The 22,167-nt window shown below is 44.1% G+C and overlaps 1 protein-coding gene across 18 annotated transcripts in view; it reads left to right on the forward strand.

Annotated features, from left to right (window-relative positions):
* FBRSL1 (fibrosin like 1) overlaps window positions 1-22,167 on the forward strand; it is a 507,770-nt gene that overhangs the window by 81,103 nt on the left and 404,500 nt on the right. The gene's annotated exons all lie outside the window — the stretch shown is intronic.

Genomic DNA, 22,167 nt, shown 5'->3' on the forward strand with positions numbered 1-22,167 from the left:
GCGTGAGGGGAAGGTCTGGAAACGTGGCGGTGGGAGCGTGAGGGGAAAGTCTGGAAACGTGGAGGTGGGAGCGTGAGGGGAAGACCTGGAAACATGGCAGGAGCCATGTGGAGGTGGGAGCGTGACATGAGGCCCTGCGAGCGCTGCTGAGGACACGGGACCAGGCAGCTGCAGTGTCCCTGGCAGAGACCCAGCAGGACAGCTCGTCTGGGAGCTGGTGGGGTCCCATGTTGGGTTCAGGAGGCTGTGCTACCTCGCGACAGGGAGCAGGTTTCGACCCTGTGTCACACGCCCGTGCCAGCTCCTGACCGGAGGTGCTAAGACGCGGTTGATAAAACAAAAGCACAAAGGCACTCGGGTCACTGGTACAATGTGGAAAAAATAGAAGAGGGAGGAAAGAAATGCAGCCAAGAGAGGGAGAAGGTGTTGTCCCTTTTGGAGTGGTGCTGCTTCCACAGCAGTAAGTACGCCTGTGGTACTTGGGGATCATCAGGCTCAGGAAACCTTTCTATTTTCTTTTTTTCCTCCGGTTAATTCCCCACGAAAGGTCATGTTCTGACGTGGTCACGGCTGGTTTGCGATCCGTGCCCATCCTTTCCCTGCTCAGGGGGGCCGTGGATTCTTCTGCTTGCAGGACTGTTTGCTCAGGGCAACGATTTGACTCCAGTCCCCCTGCTTGTTATTCGTGCTACTAAAAACCCTTCTCTGCACTTGCCTGAACTTAGGCTGTGATATTTCTAGTTTTCAGAGTGATTTGCCTTCTCTCCTGATATAATTTAGACAGGGAACTGTAATCAATCAGTCAGCATAGTAATTGCCTGTTTAGCACAGAGGACAGTTGAGAGGTTGCCTTGCATTTAACAAGGCTTCTCCAGAGTGGAGACAGAGCTGAGAGGTCAGCACCCTCTGACTCCAGGGATCCACTCCCCAGGGAACACGTGTCTCTCTTTTGGGGGATACAGAGGGGGACAGTAGTGTGGTTTAACTGGTATTGATTGTCGTACTGCTGTGGTGTCCTATGGAAGAATGGCAGTGGTGGGACTCGATGTGATCCTAACTGGCTGCTTGGCTAAAACATCATCATAGGAAATACATCCAGCAGAAATCATAGTGGGGTCATGGTCAGTTGATGTCTCAGGTTACTTGGAGATTTAAAGGTGATATTTACTCATATTTGGGGAAGTAGCATGGGGGATATAATCCAGAATTCCAGCTGATAGGGGACATGTTTTGTAAACTCTCGCAAATATGCCTCTGAAGAGGAGGGACCAGTGCACTGAAACAAAAGGGAAAGGACAGTTTGCCTGTAGGACATGTAGAAGTCGAGTAGTAAGATGAGTTGGTGAGCAGATGATGAAGCTTATTCCAGGTACGGTTATGTTTCCTATGATACTATTTTCCAAGTCATTGACTTTACTTGATCAGGTAGCAAGACTCTAGTGGGTTTTGGTCAACCTGCTTTTCTTGTCCATCTGCATAACATCTCACTGCCTGGCAGATGTTTACAGCACTGTCCCAAAGTCCCTTTTCTAAAAGCAGTAATCCAGATAAATGGCAACTCCTGCAGAGAAGCCATTTCAAATCATTGGTCAGTGAACCACATAGTTCTGCTTCTGTAAAACCACAACTTCTGCTATTTGCAATGTTAGAAACATGTTAAAAATGTACAGCTTTGTCCCTTCCCCTCTTTTCCCTTGCCAGCTGCTGTGTGGTGATCCCAGACAGTTAACTTGTGCTGCCACTATTGGCAGGAGCTGACTGGTTGTGTTCAGCAACCACTAAAACCTCGTATGTTTTTCCAACCGTTTGATTTCAGAAGTTCTCCAAACGACAAAGTAATAATAAAATATGAAATCAACAAACACTGCTTGAGGTCGCGCCAGAAAAATTTAAAAAAATGAAAAGGTCAGTAAGAGGCATTAAAATGTAAAATCTGAGAGCATGTGAAAACAAACAGGTTTTTGGACAGAAAATGTCGGTGGATTTGAACTTCCCAGAAATCTGAGCTCCAGTCCAGATGCCTGCAGTTGACTGTGTCCAATTAAACCAGGGGCACGTCTCCTCGGGAAGGAGTCCTCAGTCGTACCGGTGTGAGCGGTTTTGTGTTTCTCACTCCTGCACATGTGATGTGAGGTGCTGTACAAGGTTTCTAAGATGGCTGGGCTCTTCCACACCGATGGAAGCCCTCTGGTTCCCTCCCCTTCACCAGTTCAGGCAGTTGGTTGATCTTTGGGTGGCCATGAGCTGTTTTGCGAAACCTCAGCATCAGTTGTGCCAGCACAAGACAAGTCTCCTCCTCCCATTTTTTTCTTTTTTTTTTTTTCTAATGTGAAATGAGGGTGTTAATTCCTTCTGCCATTCTCCATTTCCTGGTCTGAATGGATGTTGAAATAGTTGAGCTGCCACAGCTTGCAGCAGGGAGCACACAGTGGCATGAGGCTGGGCACGGGGTGGGCAGTGGAGGAAAGGCAGAGAGCGTGACAGGAACTGCTGTAAGCCACTGTTACAGCCAAACACATCACCAGACCGCAGCGTAAGTGCTACTGAAAGATTCAATAAATATTCAACAGAAGAAATATGTCCATTGTGAATTAAATTGAAAAGAAAATAGTTAATTCAGATTTGGACATCCGGTAGGAGAGTGCCTGTAGCTTGCTGCAGAATTGCTTGTAACAACTGAATGTTTTTCTGCTTATTGTTCAGACTTCCGGTGGAAGTTTGGTATTTGGTTTCTGTAACCTGTTTAAAGAGAGTCTTGTGACTATTTAACACCTTAAAATAAAAAATTCCATTGCAGTCTATACACAGGAGATAAGCACTTCTTAAACTATTGTCATTAAAAAGCTGCTCATGAGGATTTTACTGTGGGGCTTTGCCTGTGGTTATGATCATCGTAGAGTCCTTTCATGGGGGTGTGGGGTATGCATAGTTAGGGGATGGACAGAAACGGGGTGTACATCACTAGGGAGTGTACAGAATCTAAGACAAGTTGTGGCTCTAGGAATTAGACTGAAATGCTGCATCTAAACCAGGCAGGAAGAGAAGGACAAACCTTGTTGAGTCCTTTTTCTGGAGACTTTTTAGAGCCCTGGGTTACATAAGAAATGAGTCGCCAGGTTTCCTACCTTGCTGGCTCCTGGTCTCATCAACACTTGTTCTCTCCTGCCCATCTCCAAAGGCTCTCCACGAACACCAGATTGCAGAGCAGGTGCTATGTGACTCTCGCTCTCTAGCAAGGCAGTGGAGTGCTTTTGCTTGTGTTTTGCAGTAGTAATTCATCTGTGTTTTAATTTAAGTAGGCTCCTTGTTCTCCAAGAAGATTTGACGTGCACACCCCCTCTCCAAATCAAAACCCCACCCTGTGTCTTTATCCATCCGATTTTCACTACTGTGAGGTGGTTGGCACCACGCTGCGTGGCAGTGGGAAGCCGTGCATTGCCAGAAGGCTGGCAGGTATTTTTAGTATAGCCTGTTTGGCAAGGAAGGAGACATGTCCCTCTTTCCCCTTGAGAAAGGAAGAAGGACTGCAGGCTACGGTGTGGTTGGATGGTGCTTGTGTAGCTTTCTGAAGTCTTACTGTGGTAACTGGTTGCCTTCACCTATTGTTTGTAAAGAAATGTTTAATGCATGGGTGCTCCAATTGCCACAGCTGTCTTAGCTTTTGCCTTTCCCTGTCTGTCTCTCCCTATTTTTTCCTCTCTTTGTCTCAAATTAGCGCCACAATTAAAGTGTGAAGCCTGCTGGCAGCTCACTAGTAATTACTGTACAATGAAAGAGAGGAACATCTGTCAAAGCTGGGACAAGATAACAGCTGTAATTGATTGCCACATCATGGAGCTTGACCACCAGCAGATGGCTGGGGCCAGGTTTGGAAAGCAGTGGTCCCAATATCCGGGGTGACTCCTCTGAGGTGACCGTGGGAATTACACCTGTCCAGAGGCAGCCACGCAAGGCTCCGTCCTCTCGGTTCCCTTTATTTCATTTTACTTATTTATTTTGGAATCCCTGCTCGCCTCCGAAGCCGCACCGCAGAGCAGCATATGCTGCTGCTGTCGCCAGGCAGGGAGGAGCAGGGAAGAGCGAGGGAGGCTCTGGAGCTGCAAGCACCAACTCCATGGGAATTGGCAGCGCTTGGCGCTCCACGGCTCAGGAAGTGCCTCCCGTCACCGAGGCACTCGCGAAAAAGCACAGAAGCAAGTTCAAATTCACGGCAAAACAGAGGGATCCCTTCAGAGGCAAGCTTTGAAAAAGCAAATGAAGGGGGAAGCCATTTGCTGCAGAACATGGGGCTCCTGCAGCAGAATTAAATCGCTCTGAGTACTTGCCCTGGGATAACAGGGTTTGGTCCCCGTGTCACGTCCCCCTCAATTCCAAGCTCCTGCTTGCATCTCCTGTGTGTGTCTCGATGGCAGAGTTGACAGGAAAAGGTCTGAGTTTATTACAGCATTGCAGTTCATAAAACCTGCAGACTCAGACCATCCGAGGAACTGGCATTGTTTGCACTCCAGTGCTGGCTCTGTGTGACTGCATTGTTACAGCATGTTTGTGGCACATTCTCTACTACACCAGAATTGTTGCTGAAGAGGTAGAGAATGAATAATCTGTGTGACTTTTTTCACACATAGTGGCACTTGCTTTGTGGTAGCAGCGAGATAAGGCCCGAGGAATTGGGTCTGTCCTTATTCTGTAGTTTTCCTTTTCTACTCACATACATATGTACAGAAAGCACATGAGATTTTTCTTTTCCAGTGTCTTCAAACCCAAAGGAGTGTGTGGCTGGCGGGGGATTGGGTTGGGGGAATCTTCTCTTGTTTTCCATGAGAAAGCAGAATGTCTCAATGTAAATGAATTGCAGAGACTGGATGTGAATCCCGAACTGCAGAGAGCCTGAATAGCTGCTGCCATTCAGCTCTGCTGGTGTTCAGTCATAGGGTTAATTGTTAAACAATTAGTGCTGCATTTCAAAGAAAATAAGACAAATTAGCTCAGGTATGGTGAGCAGTTTCACCTTGCACACCACCCTCCTCCCATCCTCGCAGTGACTCAGTTGGACAGAGCTTCCTGGGTTAGGGTGTAAAACAGCAGCTTGTTTTAAACAGTGCAATCTGTCATTAATTCAGCTAATAAATCACAGCGTAAGAACAAGAGTCTTGTGAGATTAACATCTACAATCAATTGGGAATTACAACATTGGCTTTCATAGGCAAAGCTGATCGTTAAGTCATGGAAAATTTATTACCTTACAAATCTGCTTATAAAAAGTGTTGACTTGAAGCCTTTATAGATTGTACTTATTATTATCAGATATTCACAGTTTCTGATGAAAGGTTAAATAACTACGGTTGTGCTCGGGGTTTGAATTGCAAAAAGCGATGGGCAATTTTCTAGGGTAGACGGAAATTTTTGTGGAATGATCCTATTCAAGGATGCAGTTCTCGTGAATCACAATCCTCTTAGCGTGACAATACCTGTGTTAAATGTCAGCAGAGGCCAAAAACGTCTTGTTACATGTTCAAACAAATCTTCAGACCATTTTTGCAGGTGCAAACTGAAGCGAGGTGTGTTATTTTTCCTTTGTCTGCAATGGGAGAACTCTGTTGGAGCTGTAACACCACCACTGTCAAGGCTTTCATATCCTCTAAGGAGAAAAGAAAGTCTGTGGAAGTTTCCTGTTAAGAAAACATTAGATATCTCTGTAAAATAAAACACAGTCCAAAGAACACACAGTGCAGTGAGTCCTGGATCTGGTGTGTTTGTTTAAGAGCTTTCTCTGTCCCTGAAATTAAGCACCTACTTAAGTGAGAACATGGGTTCTGCACCTTAAGTATCACTGTAATTTCTGTTCAGAATAACCAGAAGGTGAAAGTACAGTGTGTACGTGATATTAGATTTTTTTGTGATGGGGAGATCATGTAGTCTTAAATTTAATTGAAAGTGTTACTGGATATTCCAGTTGCAGCTCACCCTGAATGAGACTGAACAGCTGAATCCTGGAGATAACTAACTGTTTCTGTTATTTATTTATTTACCTCCCTTTTCTTAGCTGGATTTTTAATAGTTGCAGCATTTTTTAAAAAATGTGCTGATGTACAGATACAATCTTGGTAACTGCTCACTTAGCACCTGTTCAGGTATGTAGGAGTCATTTCCCACCTTTTTGGAGGGGTGTCTGTGAAATGGTATCTAAAGGATCCTAACCCAAGTGTCACTGTCTCTTTTAGCCTGATTTGGGAAGACCCCTTTTTTTCTTTATTTTATACATATATATATATATATGTGTGTATATATATATATATATATTGTGTCTTGCTGTGTAACCACCCTATTTTTTAACAACAGAAGGGCTACTGATGAAGCTGGTGAAAGCAGCAGTCAGTGCATTAGATGCTCAGGGGTTTGGGTGTGGGATCTGGAGCCGAGGGCAGGAGAGGAGGTGATGTCAGCATCTGGGGCGCGTGCCAGCTCAGTGCCATTCATGCTGTGTGCTGGCAGCTGTCCCCAGAGAGAGGGCAAGAAAGTGAAGAAATGGAGGGGGAGGACAAGGAATGCAGGGAAAATAGCTTTGGAAACAGAGGAGAGGAGAGAGCAAATGCAGGCATTAATAAATGGAGGGGAATCCTGATGTTGTGTGCACAGGGTACAGTACTGGCTGGGACTACGTGAAGCACTAATGCTGCCTCAGAAACGAATTCTCCATCCCTTCACCCCTGTGCCTTGTTGGTGGCACCTCGGGGTTAGTGTCCTTTGCATTGATATGCATTCCAGAGCGCTGGAGACGGCGGCAGCCAGCACACTTGACATGGAGAGCCCCTTTGTGCTCCCGAGCAGCAGGTCAGTGAGTGAGCAGAGTTTGAATAAGCAGCCCTTGTGTCTTCATATGTCTCTCTGATCCCTCGAACAAAACCAGCATACGAAAGGCAGGAAGGCAACGTGAAGGCCTCCTAAATGTCACCGTAATGTCAGCAGCACTGGGAGCAGAGCAGCCTCCAAAGAGCAGAAAGCTTTGTAATATTTATAGAAACAGAATTAGTTAAAAATACATTTGCCTGTTACAGTTCAACCTTTTGGAGTCCTCACTCCTTTCAGCTCGGGGAGTGGGTGGTGAGTTGAGAGTCTCTGCATGTGTTCCAGGCTGGGTTTAAGCTGTTGCAGTCAGGCTGGGATCCTTGCAAGTGCTGGAAATCTGGGAGTTTCATAATATTGTAGACCAGGAACAGTCATGGTCTTTCTACCTGAAGAGCTCAAAGTCTCTTAAAATAAACCTCTTCTACCTTTCTCCATGTAAACATGAAGGGGCCTCGGAACCAGTTTTGCATTTGCAAACCAAGGGTAAATGTGGTGCAAAGCAGATAGTGATTTTTCTTTTAAGATATAACTGAGTCACTGGCAAGACATGGGATACCTGGCACCCCATCCCTGGATACCCCTGTGTTGTCTCTTGGTCATGTGGACTCGGAGCTGACTGCTGAGAACAAAGCAGACCTGTCTGCTTGTTTTTGCAGAGCCTGCTGCTTTGAGCTGCACTACCATCAGGGTATGTCTTGTCACCACGATCACAGGCACGTAATAATGCTTTTACAGCATAACAAAATGGACCTGGAAAACAACCAGGAAATGGAGCAAGAGAATGCTGTGAAATTATCCTGGATAAACCTGTCTGTTGCCTCATGTTGCGCAGAAATCCCAGGGATGTCCCTGCTGTTCCACACTGCCCATCAAACAGCGGGGGGGGCTGGAAGCAGGTGGGCAGTGTCCGTGATCCAAATGGTCAGCAGGGTTTTCCTCCCACAGGCTCAGCCCTCTAGGACAACTGGGAGATCTGGCCCATGTGTTGCAGGGAGCAGCTTTGCTGTTGGCACTGTTGCAAGCACTGCCACTTAAGAGCATCAGGCTGGATCCTCACCCAGATGGGCCACCTGAAGTCCCAGGCACCTATGCAACAGAAAAATTACTTTATATAGCAAGGAAGAATCGCTGTTTCTCATCTGGATTGTTTATTTTTTCCTTGCTCTTGATTTCCTGCACTGTTCTTAGAGGTCAGTGCCTCTCCAGCTTAGGGGAGCACCCTCTTTGACATAATCAGTCAGCACCACATCCAGAACTGTTAAAAGACAAATTACTGATCAGCAACTGCTGTGAATCCCTCTCCTTTCCTTCTCCCTTCCCCCATTCCAGCTCTCAGTTGCTTTACATTCCTGATGCATCTGGTGAGCAGGAGGCAGTGATTTCTGAGTTCCAGCTTGGTCTTGCTGCTCCCATTTACCTGAGCTTTGTTACAGTGAGGTGGAAAAAATAGCTCTAATCCCACCAAGTTTACGTTGTTTGGGTCGATGAGGCAGCTGTCGTGTTTTAGAGCACAATGTAAGGCTAGATAGGACATATTCCATTGGGGGAGTAGGAAATTATTCTTTTGTTTGACGTGTTTGATATTGCACAACATTTCCTGGTACCAGATTTGCTCCTGTGCTGCCCGCCTCTCACTGATGTCCTCTGGTGTGTAGCAACACGCTGGGAGAGCAAAGCACTTACTGCCCCTACTAGCTCAAACCATATGTTTTGCAATGGTATTTTCTCCCTCCCGTTCCGAGCAGGAAAGATCCAACAGAACATGTCACAGCTCCTGCACGTTAAAGTCGTTGAAAAAGACACCACTTCAACATTGTGGACTGAAAACTGGCAGGGCTGGAATGCAGAACTGAACCCTGTTCATGCACTGCTGTCTCAGCAGCCCAAAATGTGGGGCAGGGCAGCTGGCCAGAGGTGGGACCCACGGGAGCCGTCCTGGCTGCCCCTGAAACCTGCCGTTGTTTGTGGGTTCGCACAGGAACGGCTTCACTTCCCCCTCTCACCATCAGCGCTCTCACAGGAGCTGAAAATCCACCCAAGTGAGCAGAGCTTTGTTTTACTTACCCGGAATGGCTGCGGAGGGAATGGCTGGAGCAGCGCTGCTCGCTGGATTAATAGTGTTTCTCAGCAGTTAGTGGGTGCTTTGATTACAGCGTGTCTTTTCTAATGACCACTTGACTGCAGGTGGTGAAGGATGGCTTTAAAAGATCCTTTTAAAATTACTCTCAGACTCCACGAAGAAATATAAAATTGTACCTTTTCCCCTTCCAATAGAGCTCTAGCAGCGCTGTGTTACTTGCTTCTGGCATATAGAACTACGTGCACCTTTTTGATAGGTTTCTTTTACCAGTCTCTTCTTGTACATTTTTTTCCCTGTGGGCAACTAAATTACTTTGGGGGGAGGAGGAAGATTAGTGAAATGAGTGTTTATCCATCTTAATTAGTGCTCTGTTGACAGAAATTATTTTGAGTATTTGCTGCACAGTAGTTACTGTTCATATAATTTTTTTTTTTTACTTTAATTTACATGTTTATTTCTTGCACTAAGTTAGCACAGCTGGCTACTGATTTCTCTTGCAACCAGACACTTGGTGATTTTTTTTTTTATTTTTTTGGTGAGTCATTTGCCCTCCATTTGCTTGCAGGGTTCCCATAGGCAGTACTTGGGGTACAGAAGCAGGAGAGCTGAGCTCTGGGAATAAGCTGGGGTCACCTGTTTTTGGAGGTCCACCAACAGAGTTTTGGAGCAGCAGCCCTTGATCATGAACATAATGTGACTGTACCTAACGTGGCTGCAAGGAGGGCTCAAAGAAATAAAGTGGCAGGACATGTCTGCAGATCTAAACAGGGACCCATTTTTGTCAGGGCCTCAGCCCGGTGTGTTATCAGAAGGTAGAAAAGAAATGATGGGCAGAAGGACTTAAATGCTGAGCACAGCACTCCTTGTGTTCACTGGGTGCTTTTGGAAGCTTGCAGTGCCTTGGTTCATTAATCCTCTGATGCACGTGAGAAGTTTTGTAGCAAAAGCTCAGCTATTCTGCAGCTTGGAGAGCAAGTGAAATATCTCACGGGGCTTGAAGGAATTTGTGGATTTGGTTGGGTCTTGTACTATGTAAAAAAACAACCCAGCTCTTCCAGCCCGTACCTTTCTGGAACAGGAGCTCAAAAACTGCTGTGGAGTTTGGCAGGGGACTGACAGTATGGTTCTCCACAAACTGGAGATGGCATTCAGTGGAAAATTCTCTGTAAAAGCCCTTTTAGGGCATGTGGTGGTGTACAACTGTGCACCAAAGAAAATGGAAATCCATAATTCCTGTGGTGTGAACATGTGATGAGGTGATTTTCTCCACACACTTCAGAGAAAAGGTGTCCGTGTAGTGTGATCCTGGGTGTGAGCTGTCCTGGTCACTAGTGGCTGGTTTAATCTCACAGCTTTATTTTTCTACCTCTAAAGTGAAAATAATACTCGGCCATGGAGGTGGAAGGTTGCCATCACTAATTTTTGCAGAGTGCCTTGAAATCCTAAAGTGGAGGATACTATAAGGGATGGTCTTTAGGCTTTGTGGTGTTGCATTAACAACATCTGACAACGATCCCTGCCTGTCCTCCCCCATCTCCCTCCTCTTTGCTTTTGGGTTCTTAAAGAAACATGGCAGGACCATTTCAGTTTTGAACAGAACTTTTCAAATCCAGTGTGAAAAACCGCCTGCCTCTGTGGTTTACTGACTCCTTGGGTAATGTCCCTTTAAAGCAGCAGCTGCTGCCAAGGTCTGGACGCTGTGGTCACTAAATCATTTAGAGCTGTGCTGTAGCTGAGGGCTTCCAGCTTCGCCTTTTGTTACTGTCACACAGTGGGACCTGGAAGAGAGCCAGGGCTGCAGGCGCCTATTGTGCAGCAAAGCCGCACATCTGCAGTAGAAGACGAAAACTGGATGTCAGCTGCCTGAGCAAAACTTCTCAAAAGTGGTGTCGTAAGGCCCTGAAAGGGGGGCCAGCAGGCTTTTTTTTGATTCTTCTTGGGCCAGCCGGGCTGCTCTGGCGTGTTTGGAATCCTGATCTGTTCCTGTGTTTTTTAAGCCCTACCTTTCATTTCGGTGGAGGGGATGGTGGTGGTAAGAGAAGCGTGGCCAGAATCTTTATAACTGTAACAGACTCCAACAAAAGGTCTATTCACTTCTTGATGAACCAGGGATTTACGTGCGTTAGTCCCCACTCTGTACGGAGAGGGGAAGACTGCCCGATGAATGGAGAAAATTCCTCTATTCTGTGCACCCCTTGTGTCACCCCCCACACCAAGTCAGTCAGTGGTGTCTGACAGGGCTGTTCAGTAATCAGGAATCAGCAAACTCTGTGCTAGGGTTGGGGGGGAAAAGCAGTTTTTCAGCACTTTGCTTTTTTTGAATGTTCACACAGAGCAGCAGGAGCTCTTTTATTTATTTTAGCTTTCTATTAATTTTAATTTTCAGTCCAAATGTTTGCAAACATAAATTAAGTAGGGATGGGTTTACATCACAGCCAAGATAGTTGTTAAATGAAATTTGTGTATAATGTATATATATAGTACAGAAGCAGCATGCTTGTCTCATTAGTGCAGTCAGAAGTAATTGCTCCGAGTCTGAACATTTCTGTTGTAGCAAAGCCCGCAAGATTTAAAAAAGGTCTGTGCTGCTGGATGCTGTATGAACATGTGCAGCCTGTCTCAGGGATGGTATTTGCAGTGGTAAAACAGTACATGACAACAGGGTGGAGTAAGCAAAAATCAATGAGTTTTAAGACCTTCCTTAAAGTTCCAAACAGAGCTGGATTTTTTTCTTTGAGTCCAGAGAATAACTGTTTCTTACAATGTATTTCTCTACCTGTCCCACCTCCTGGTACTTCCTCTGGGTAATCCACTGAGTCAGTTCTTCTCCATGTTGTGAGTGAGCTGAAACCACATTCTGCATTTCAGGGGAGGATTGGGCTCCCCCTGCCCACAGGGTGTCCAAAACCACCTCAGGGCAGCGTGGTTGTGATGGAGACTCTGGGGCTTGGCCTCTTGAGGATGGTTGTGGATCTCTGTGCCTGGACCTCCTGATCAACACTGGAAATAGCTGATGCAAAACACCTTGTGAAGAGCGTGGAGGCCAAATTTGCTGTATTGCAGAGTTCTTCTGGGAGCATCTTGGAACGAGAGGGGATTGTTCAAAATAGCAACGTGTCTGTATTGTGTGTGGTGTGATACAGAGGAAAACACCAACTCCTGCAGCATCCAGTCCCTTCCTGTCAGCCAGTGCTGAAGGGGTCTGACCCTTGGCGTGTGCTGCATTCCTTTTGTGCTTGCACAAGTCTGGGGGGGAGGATAGGAAGGAGAAGTGCGGCTTTCCTTTAAAAACAAAGTGGAGGACAGGAAGGAGCAGCTGGTCTGTAAGCAGCTGTCTACTGATGCAAATATATTTTCCATTAAAACACAATTGGGAACGATGTATCCACACTCAGGGAAGAGCCCATGCTGTAGTGTACATGCTTTGGGGCTGGAAAAGTGCCTTTATCCTGTTTCCATAGCGCTCTTCTTTGGGAGCCCCTTCATTCAGGCTCCTGTATGCTGCCAAAATATGAATATATTTCCAGGGACATAGGAAAGACTCAAGTTCTTCATTCCTACTGAAAACACACCCTCTGAACTGTCTCCTTGGGCAGTCATAGAAAGAACCACATTTTTGTTTCTTCTTTTAACATTTAAGCGTGACCCTGTGCTACAGTTCATGAAGCCAAGGCTGTGAATCCCCGCTCCCCTGAGGTTTTCTAGTAGCTGTCTTCAGCTCTGGGATAATATACCAGGAAAACTCTCTGGATTTATGAAACCACAGCCTGGCTGGATTATGTTAGCAGTATATTTGGAAATGCAATTGGTCTCTTGAAACCAAAAATAACAGTGTGCTATTTTTCATAGGGCTCTCATACTGCTGATACAGCTAATGATTAGAGAAGATTTGGAAAGAGTTATAGGAAATCATAAAAATAAATCTGAACTGAGGTAATAATTCAAGAGGAACCTTTGGTAAGCCTAGGCATGTCATGTTTTCTTGATTAGAGGTCACTCAGCCTTCATACTTTCTCCCTGTAATCAGTTAATTCTGTCCAGCCTGCAGGTTAGTGTCTTGTATCTGGTCTAACCCAACTGAAGCCTTTATTTGTCAAGGGATTATATTTTGTAGCACTCTGACAGTCTACTTTTATAGTTACTGACAGCTGTAGTTGAATTTTGAAAGGTGGATTAGACTTCCTCACATTGTTATACCTTCTCCTGTGTGCAGCACAGAGGAACGTGGCAGAGACATTGCAGAGGCTCTGGGCAATCCATCCAGCACAGCAGGCTGGCTGCTTGGGCTGTAGTTACTGTGTGAGAGTGTTTTGGGTGGAGAAATGCTCCTGTGGTGCCTGAAACACCAGTCAGGAATCTGCTAGGGGAATGAGAAGATTGGTTCTAAAATTGGGGATAGTATCATCTACAGAGGGGTTTGATAGTGAAGAGAAACGGCCAAGTTTTGATCTTGATGATCATCCTACTACCACCAGTGCTTAAATGGGTCTGAACAGGCAGGAGTTGAAAACAGGAGCCCTCAGGAATTCCTGCTGTGTTTATCTTCAGGATTGCTGGCCCTGGAGGGGGGTGTGGGCTGGGGGTGTTGGTGGTTGAGGGTGTGATGGTCCATAGCTGAGACGGCAGCCAGGGCCTTCAGATTATGCAAATGGCCAATGCATTATTAGTGAGGCACTGTTCAATTTTTAATGTAGTACATGGAAGCATAGTGATATTACTGCCATTATTTAATTAGAAAGTTGTCTGGGCAACCATTGCAATCCTACTTTGAATTTTTGCATGTTAATAACCCCTTTGTACGGAGTTGGGAGTGCCCGGTTTTAATAACATCACATGTGTAAATACTGTTGTTTTCAGATTGCTGAGACCTTTTAGCAATACTGAGGGGAGGGAAACAGTCTGTATACAAATGTTTAAACTTCATTCTGACCTTGTAAATCCTGTTTTCTCCCCAAGTGCAAATCTGGTGCAATGCAAACAGCAGTGCTTCAAAAATAACCCTAATTAGCAATTAGCTGCAATAAATCAAGCTTGGATGGGTGTGCTCAGTGCTGTTGAATTTGATACTATATTATGGCACAAGTTGTGGAATAGACATTTAAGTGTTCTAGCTTGTAGCACTGCTTTTCTCACATTAAGTAAAATATCGAAATGTGAATTTCAGCAGCAGTTTATTTATTGTATGGACACTTCTGGTATAGTGCAGACTTGCATTCTGCATAAGGATAACAGATAAGGATGACAGATAATCTTAGATAACTGTGTGCTGCTGAGGTACTGGTGTCTCTGTACAATAATAAATATAAAAATTCAGCCATTCTGGTTTCCTTCTGAACTGATCAGGTTTCAACATAATGATTTCTGATACCAGCCAGAGAAAGCGAGAGTCATTAGAGGGATCTGGGGGCTAATTGGGCTTGTAAAAAGGCAAATGGTATTTTGATGATGTACTAACCAGAATGATGAAAAGTGCATTTTTATGGCCCTGGATACACGAGTTTTCTAAGATTCTTTAGAAGTAAATGGAAATTATTCAGTATTTCATAACGTGTCCCGTGCTGTTTGTCAGTTCTGGAGGTGCAATTCTTCTCTGAAAACAAGAATCTCTGCTGGTGGTTTTGGGTGTGGGAGGATGGCAGTGGTCACCAGAGCAGCAGTGAGTTGCCTCCTTAGCAGGAGATTAAAAAAAATCCGCTTTTATATTTAACATTTCTGTAAAGGGCTTTTAATTTTCCTTAGCAATGAGGGTTTAATGCACCTTGTACAGCCACAGGGCTCTGGCAGTGGCTCCAGTGGGGTGTGGGGTCTGTCAGGAACAGCAGAACTGCTCCCAGGAGCCCCTTCCCAGGGACTTGTCCTGCAGCTGCTGCCTTGGAGGAGTCAGCCCGTGGTGGTACAGGGACTGATGGATCCTAAATCAGGAGAGTTTCATTCCTGGGATAGGGATTTAAAGGGTGGAGTTCCTTGCTTTCAGTGATTTCCTTTTGGTTTCCTTTTCTTCTAGCTAGTTTGGACATTTATTGCACAAGTGGGTTCTTATTTTCTCACTTTGAATATGTCTTCAAAACTTCCTATTGCTGTTAGATCAGTGTTTTGATAATGCAGATTCAGATTTTTGGAGAGGTTCCCATAGGTTTTCTCAAACTGAAATGTCAGTATAACCTCTTAAATACTGACGAATTGATATCTTTCAAAGAAGCGATATTGATAAAACTTTAGATTTTGCATACGTATATTTTGCACAATATTTTTGTTTTGTTTGGTAAGTTAGATAAATATTGCTATTAGGCCTCTGGGTCAGGTGGTGAGACTAGGAGCCTTTTCCATTGATTCCCAATCCTACAGCTCAGTTAAAAGATTATATTGAATGGCTTTATCTTTATTTAAATTTGCCACAATGCGAACAGTGTGGCCTGATGTTACATTCAGGGGCCTCTAAAGTGGCCATAATTCATCTTCTGATGTGGTCAGACAGTGTGCTTTCTTTTGATTAAAAAAGTCAATATTATATTATTGTACAGGAAAAGATGACATTAGTGCCTCTTACACCTCAGTTTCTTTAAAAGAGAATGTAATTATTGGTACTGATTTAGGTGGTGGATCCCTAATTTATCACTAGCTGTGTTCTTGGTGTACTTTACCTAAATCCTTTCTTGATTTCTACCTGTGCCTTACAGAATATGTTCTTATGGGTCACCCTTCAGTTTGTGGAAGGATTGTGTATTGCTGAAGTATTGAGGCAAGAGTGGTGCTGTTGTGTCTTGAAGGGGCAGAGAAAAGCAGGTGACCTGGGGGCTGATTTTTGTTTGGAGTTCCAAGAACTCTTGGTGACTCTGCTCCAGTGGGGGAGGGAAAGCTTTGCCCTGTGTACAACCAAGCAGCAGAAGTGGTATTTTCTCATTGTGACTGAATGAGCTTCGGGGGAGTTGGGAAAAAATAGAGGTGCCCTTGCAAGGAAGTCCAATAAAAAATTCAAATTCTAGATGTCCAGGTGGGAAAGCTCTTATGGGGTGAAATCCCTGAACTGGAAAAGCAGAACAACGAAGGGGCGATGATTTAAACCCTGTGCGTGGCTTTTAATCTGAAATAAGTGCTTCCTCTGGGACTGTTTCTGAAGCTTTTGTTCTTATCACACCTTATTGTTTCTGCTGAGCTTTCCTGTGTGTCCTCACTCTGCTGAGGCCTGCTGGAACTTGGAGGGCAGGCAGTGCCTTTGGGAGAAGCTGCAGTTGAGCTGGTGCAGGAGGTGTCTGTGGTACTGACTCACCCTGCAGGGCACCAGGGTCACCTCTGTGGGCTCCTGCCCTCTCCTGTGCCCTTCCATGTATTATCAGGTAGGTTTGACTGAATTAGTCAGATTGTATTCTCTGCAGTAGCTGAGTTTTAGGATTTACACCAAACAAAGATGAGTGTTGTCTCTCTCTGCATGTTTTTGGTGTGCTGTTCACATGCTTTGAATTTGTATGCAAAGACCTTCGCAGTGTATTCTGCAGACAGGTAGTTTCATTTTGAACAGTGCTTTAAAGGATGCTGGCTCCCATTCAACTAATAACTGAAATCCCTTAACAACTCCAAGCTTAACCTGAAATTTGTGTTGTCTTCTCCATAGTCTTACTCCACTCCTAACTGACTGTGTGTCATGTAGTAGCAGAGATGCTGATAGTGTTGTCAGCACCAGCTGTCCCTCTTTGCAGCCGTTTCTTGTACTGAATTATTTACTACTGGGATTTATGCTGTGTATATAGTGTAAAAGTTTTATCACAGCAGTTGTGCATGTAAACTAGTCCTGGGTACAGAGATGGTCTCCAAAGTGTTAGAGGAATGCTGAAGGGAAGGACTTCAGTTTAATTGTTTCAGATAAAAACAATTTATTCATTCTTCTCTTTATCTGTAGTTTTACAAATAATCATTCTCCATAATTTGACACATTATATGGCTCAGTAATTATGTTTTAATTATGGAATCCCTTAACTGCAAGGTATAGTTCCACAAAAGGTTTGGGTCATTTCTTAACTGGAGGCACATTTCCATGGGATCTTTTTTTCAAATGAATGTAAAGGTTCCCAGTACTGGAAAACTTTAGATTCATGATGTGATTCTTCTCGTTCAGAGGGAGAAACAGGAACGAGTAATGAAGAGAAGAATGAAAGGATTGAAGGGCAGCTGTTGGCCAAAAAAATCTTGGGTTGGTCTTTCAGTGCAGTCATCAAGAACCACAGTACTTAAATTTCGGCTGAACTGAAAGGGAGGAGGATGTCTGACTTATAAACTTACAGCATGATATATTGAAACGAAAGTGGATGATTTAAGTAGTTTAATGTGCCTGCGACTAGTGTCTTTTTTTTATGACTTTTCTGAATATCTTTAATTCAAGAAAACCTAAAGTGCATCCATTAGGTGGCTATTATAATAGTTCAGGACTTCTCCAAAGTGAAAGTCAGCACATGACATTTTTAAAATTGGAAAAAAATCCAATTTACTAAAGGCTTAAAATGCAGTGAGTTGCCACCCTAGCCAGGGGTGTCACTGAACTGTGGTCACAGTCCCTGCTGGGTGGAGTTATCTGCAGTGCTTTTGTCGTAGGTTTAAGGCCCATTGTTCACTGATGGTTTCCTGGGTAAAGGCCTCGTATTGTCTTACTAAATGTGCTCGGTTAGAGTAGCCTCCCTTATATTTGTACAGGTTATTTCCTGTAATGTGCTGGTTTAATGTTCATCTGGGTGACAGTCTCTTTGTCTTCCCTGGGCAGTTATCTGAGAGTGCTTGAGGAAAGCAGTGATGTGCAGCAAGGCCAGAGGTGCCTGCTGGGTTAGGTCATTTTTAAAGGGTTTGGAAATATTAGCAAATGTACAAACCAGCAGCCTCACATGCTTTGCCAAAGCAAGCATTTGTTAGTTGCCAGCTATTCCCTGCTGTATTGGAATTTTTTCGGGAGAGAAATGCCTGCTCCTCTTCCTCCTCAAAAGAGCTGCGTTGTCTGATACTATCAAAAATCATATATTGAAGAGCTTAATTTCCTTCTAAAGCATATTTCCTAAAGATGATGTGTCCCAATTTTATTGTAAGGTAATGCCTTGCATCCATCAAGCCCCGGAATTGTTCTCAGATGCTGGACACATTCCCAACCGTGTAATTTGATGCTGTTTTGTTTGACAAACACCAATACGTAGCTCACAGTTGCCACGGTGTGAGTGGTAAGTGATAAATCACAGGTGTGGTGCTTAGCTGGGGCCTGCTGGATCGTTTCCAGTCATCTTTGGAGTGTGTGGAGGTGGTGCTGCAAAGCAGACTTCCAAACCTGTTTTTGAGGGCTGTGGGACTTGGTTGGGGGCAGGAGAGAAACAACAGAGGAAAACTCTTAATGCCATTCCCGTGTGTGTGCAGAGGGGCTGCAAAGCCAGCTGCCTCTTTTCACCTTTATGGGAGTTACATTTTTGTTACCTAAGATAATACCACTTTTTGTTTAGCTGTCTGTATAAATTTCTGAGTTGCACTGCCTTCAATTTTAGAGAGGGATGAGGGAGGTTTGTTTTCTTTTGCTTGAGCCTGAGAATTGCACTGCCTTTGATTTTTAGAGAGGGATCACAGAGGTTTGTTTTCTTGCACTTGAGCTGTGCTAAGTGAGCATCAAAAATAGCTTCTGGAGGTTCCTGGGGCAAGGTGAGGGCAGGTGTGTAAGAGCCTTGTGTGTACCTGCACAAACTCAGGACATTTTGCAAGTATGTTTGTCAGGGTAATCTCTTAAAAAGAAGTATGTGAGGATTTATTTACCCTGTAGTCTTCAGGCAGAGGTACTCAGAGATTGGTGTCACATCCTCCTTCCAGGGTCTGTAAAGAAATAGCAGTTCATGGGTGATAAATATCCTTCTCTGCTGGAGGAGTTCCAGTTCAGAGGTGGACTGTCCTTTAGTTATCAAAATTGATGTAGAGAGTCCTTTATGCAGTGAAGTTGCCCAGTGTGGGTTCAGTGGTGGATATTATTTCTGTTTAAAGTTCTGAGAGAGAGGTGTCCTGAGGAAGAGTCTGTTATTGCCTTCCTTGTTAACAGGAATTGTGCTTCACTACCAGTGGGCAGAATTTGGCTCTGTGGAGACATCCTATTAAATGCTTTAGGGAATAGGTCGTACATGATGTGTTCATTTTCTTAGTATAATTCCCTATCACCAATGCCATTAAATGCACCATTACCAGCCATCTTATGTAAATGATTTTTCCAGTCTTTTCTCTTAGCTCAAAATACCCTTTTGGAGGGCTCTTGATTAGTTGAACTCAATTTGCTCAAAGGTTAGCATGTTAAATTGGTATTTGGTTTTCATTAACCGGTGGAGTAATATCTTGTCATTAGGAAAGGCCTTTTGCGGGGTCTCCATCATCATTCATTTCTTGTAGCCAAGTGCTTTGCCTTTTCTATCCAATTCACACTGTAAAGGATGCTGCTGTAAAAAAAACAAAAAATCCAGCTTGTCCTTTGTATCACATAAAAAAACCTCTGTTAATCCAGAAGGACTCTGTGTAGTGAGTTCAGTCAGCAAGAGCATCTTTTTATTCTGAAATTTTTTTAGTCAGTCTTCAATTAGGTTTTGTCAAGGTGTTATCGTGTTTACAATTTCTTAAGAGTATTTATTGCTTTGGTGACTGAGGCACAGTTGAGTGATCAGAAATTAACAGTATAATGATGTAACTCTGGGGAAACAGGTCACTTTAAAGAGACACAGGCTAGAAAACCCCAAATATACTGCTAAGAAAGGTTTGTTTTGGTTTTCTTTTTCATCCTGAATAATGACAGCTGTCATGTACATCTGCAGGAAGGAATGTAAAGGCAGAGTTCTAAGCATATGATTGCAGTAGACTTCAGAATAATGCTTGGACTATCTGTTACCCTGTAATTGCCACCTATCAAAGCTGTGCTGCATTAATATGACTGATCATGCAAGGTGGCTCAGGCATCTCCTGCTCCTGTTCTGCCCCAATGCCTCATTTTGAAGTAGAATCATGTTCCTTCCTCCTGATGCATCTCTCTCCCTCATACCAAATTGATAAAAGCAGCATATTTGAACATAAATAAAATTAATGGAGCAATAAAACAAAAGAAATTGTATTCCTCTAAATCCTCTCTGTTTGCTTTGCTTAAAAAACCAATACATTACTCCAGGGATAAAGAAAAGCAGCACAAGACAAGCTCTGAATCAAGTGAGTTTCTTATGTGCTTTCCATTCAAAAGAGGGAAGCATCCATACAAACACTTGCTGCAAGAAAGCAAACCCAGCAGGGTAATTTTGGATGCCAAAGACTGACAGTAGAATATAGAGTGAGATTTTTTTTCCAATGCTGAACAATCAAAGTCAAAATTGCTGGAGAGGAGAGATGGCAAATTCCTGTTTTCATGGAAAATGGAAATAATTTTTGTCCTGTAGGCTGGAGCTTCAGCCTGCTCATGATTTATTAGTTTTATCAACTCACCAAACTATATGTGTTTTGCATAACAAAAGTATATTATACTTAAATTATGATTTTTTAAAAATTATTTTTAAAATAACACTGCTTGTAGAGCAATGTGTAGCCCCTCCCATTTATTCGGTTTATTAGTAATTTCACAATTGCAATATGTGCTTCTAGAGCTGCAGCAGGAATTGGGCTTTAGCTGAAATGCTGCAGGTTGGCATCTTTTAATGCAAACTGGTGACCAAAGTGATTTCAGGAGCAGCCATATGGCATCTTCTGAGGTCTTTAGCTGTGACACTGAGATAACTCTATTCTTCTGCTCTGCCTGCACAGACATTCATGGAAGGCAGAGGGAGGGAATGAGGATTTTTCAGAGCTTCTTCCTAAGAAGGAGCAGCAGCTGTGCCCCAGGAGAGGCTCCCAGGGGTCACCCCTGTCCCCACCCATCCCTTGGGAGGCTGCAGGCCAGGGCAGAGCCAGGCTGGTCCTGGCAGTGCAGGGTGGGAGAGAGTGAGACCCACACACTTCAAGTTTTAATCAGCTAAAGTAGCAATTTGAATGCTCTGGGAGTCTGGGTTTTTCTGTGTGAATCTTTGCTGCGTTAAAAATTACAGAAAAACTGTAAAAAACAGAACTCCCTTTTGCCTTATGAAAAAACCAAGAACAGACACCCCCCCAATCTATTATGCTTCATTAAACAGGAATTTAGAGATCTCCTTAATGGTTTTTTTAGTTCCTTTACCAAATTTTTGTTGTCTTTTTTTTTAAAGTTGAATTGCAGAAGTTTGTTATTACACTTGAATAATAGTAAAAGAAGGAAAGAACTTGATTAAAATGTGAATTTCTTGGGGAGTGTTGCTTTATCAAAAGAATCAACTTTTTGTTTTTGAGGTATCACAGTATTAGAAGCACATGGGATTGTGTCTAGAATATGAATGATATATATTAGAACTTTGTTTATAAATAGGTTGGTTTTCAATGGACAAAAATATTGCTGAAGCTCGTGACCTAACGTAGGCGAAGGTTTAAGGCATCTGTTTTTCCTTTTACTTTCTAATCTTGTTTGTAATTGTTTGCTCTGCATTTGCCCTTTTACCCGTAAGAAAGGTTTCACTTTTCCAGTGCTTGTAGTGCCAGAAGGTGCAAAGTTTGCCTGGTGTGTGGCAGAGGCCTCGTGCAGCAGTTTTATCCTCCCTGCTCAGGCGAGGAAAGCACTTTGTTCCCAGCTCAGCAGCACAAACACCAAAGGGGATGAGGTTGCTCCTTCCCCCACCCCAAACATGTGCTAATAGGGAACTTGGAGAGCTGACTGTTCCCCTCTGGAATGAGCCTGAAGTGAAGCTCTAAGTTTCCTCAGCCTTAATCAGCTTGAAGCAAGATGTCATAAAGTAATTGGGCTCGAGGTTTAGAGGAATTGCCTGGAATTGTTTCAGGCCAAACTGTCAAGAGGGAAGAGTGGAGCAGCAGCTTATTGACTCTAAAGCCTGAGCTCACCTTTGGTACATCTACATTCCAGTTTAAAGAGCTCTTAAAATCACTTCCTTGCGTGCCTCTCAGGCACTGTGTGGGCAACTGCATTCTTTTAGAGAGCTTCCTTAGGGATGTAAATACGTGCTTTTTACGAATAAAGTGTTTTTCTGAGCTGTGTGTCCCGTGTTGGAGGGCTGGTTGCAGAAGCCCAGACAGCTACATCACCCTGGCTGTGGGGCAGAGCACGGCGAGGAGCAGGTCCTTGAATGGGGCTCCTGACTCCTCCAAGAACCCAAACAGCAGCCGACTGGATGGGAGGCTTCAGGGAG

This window comes from Neopelma chrysocephalum, unplaced genomic scaffold (genome assembly GCF_003984885.1).
Source record: "Neopelma chrysocephalum unplaced genomic scaffold, ASM398488v2 Primary Assembly neopelma1_77, whole genome shotgun sequence".
NCBI lineage: Eukaryota > Metazoa > Chordata > Aves > Passeriformes > Pipridae > Neopelma > Neopelma chrysocephalum.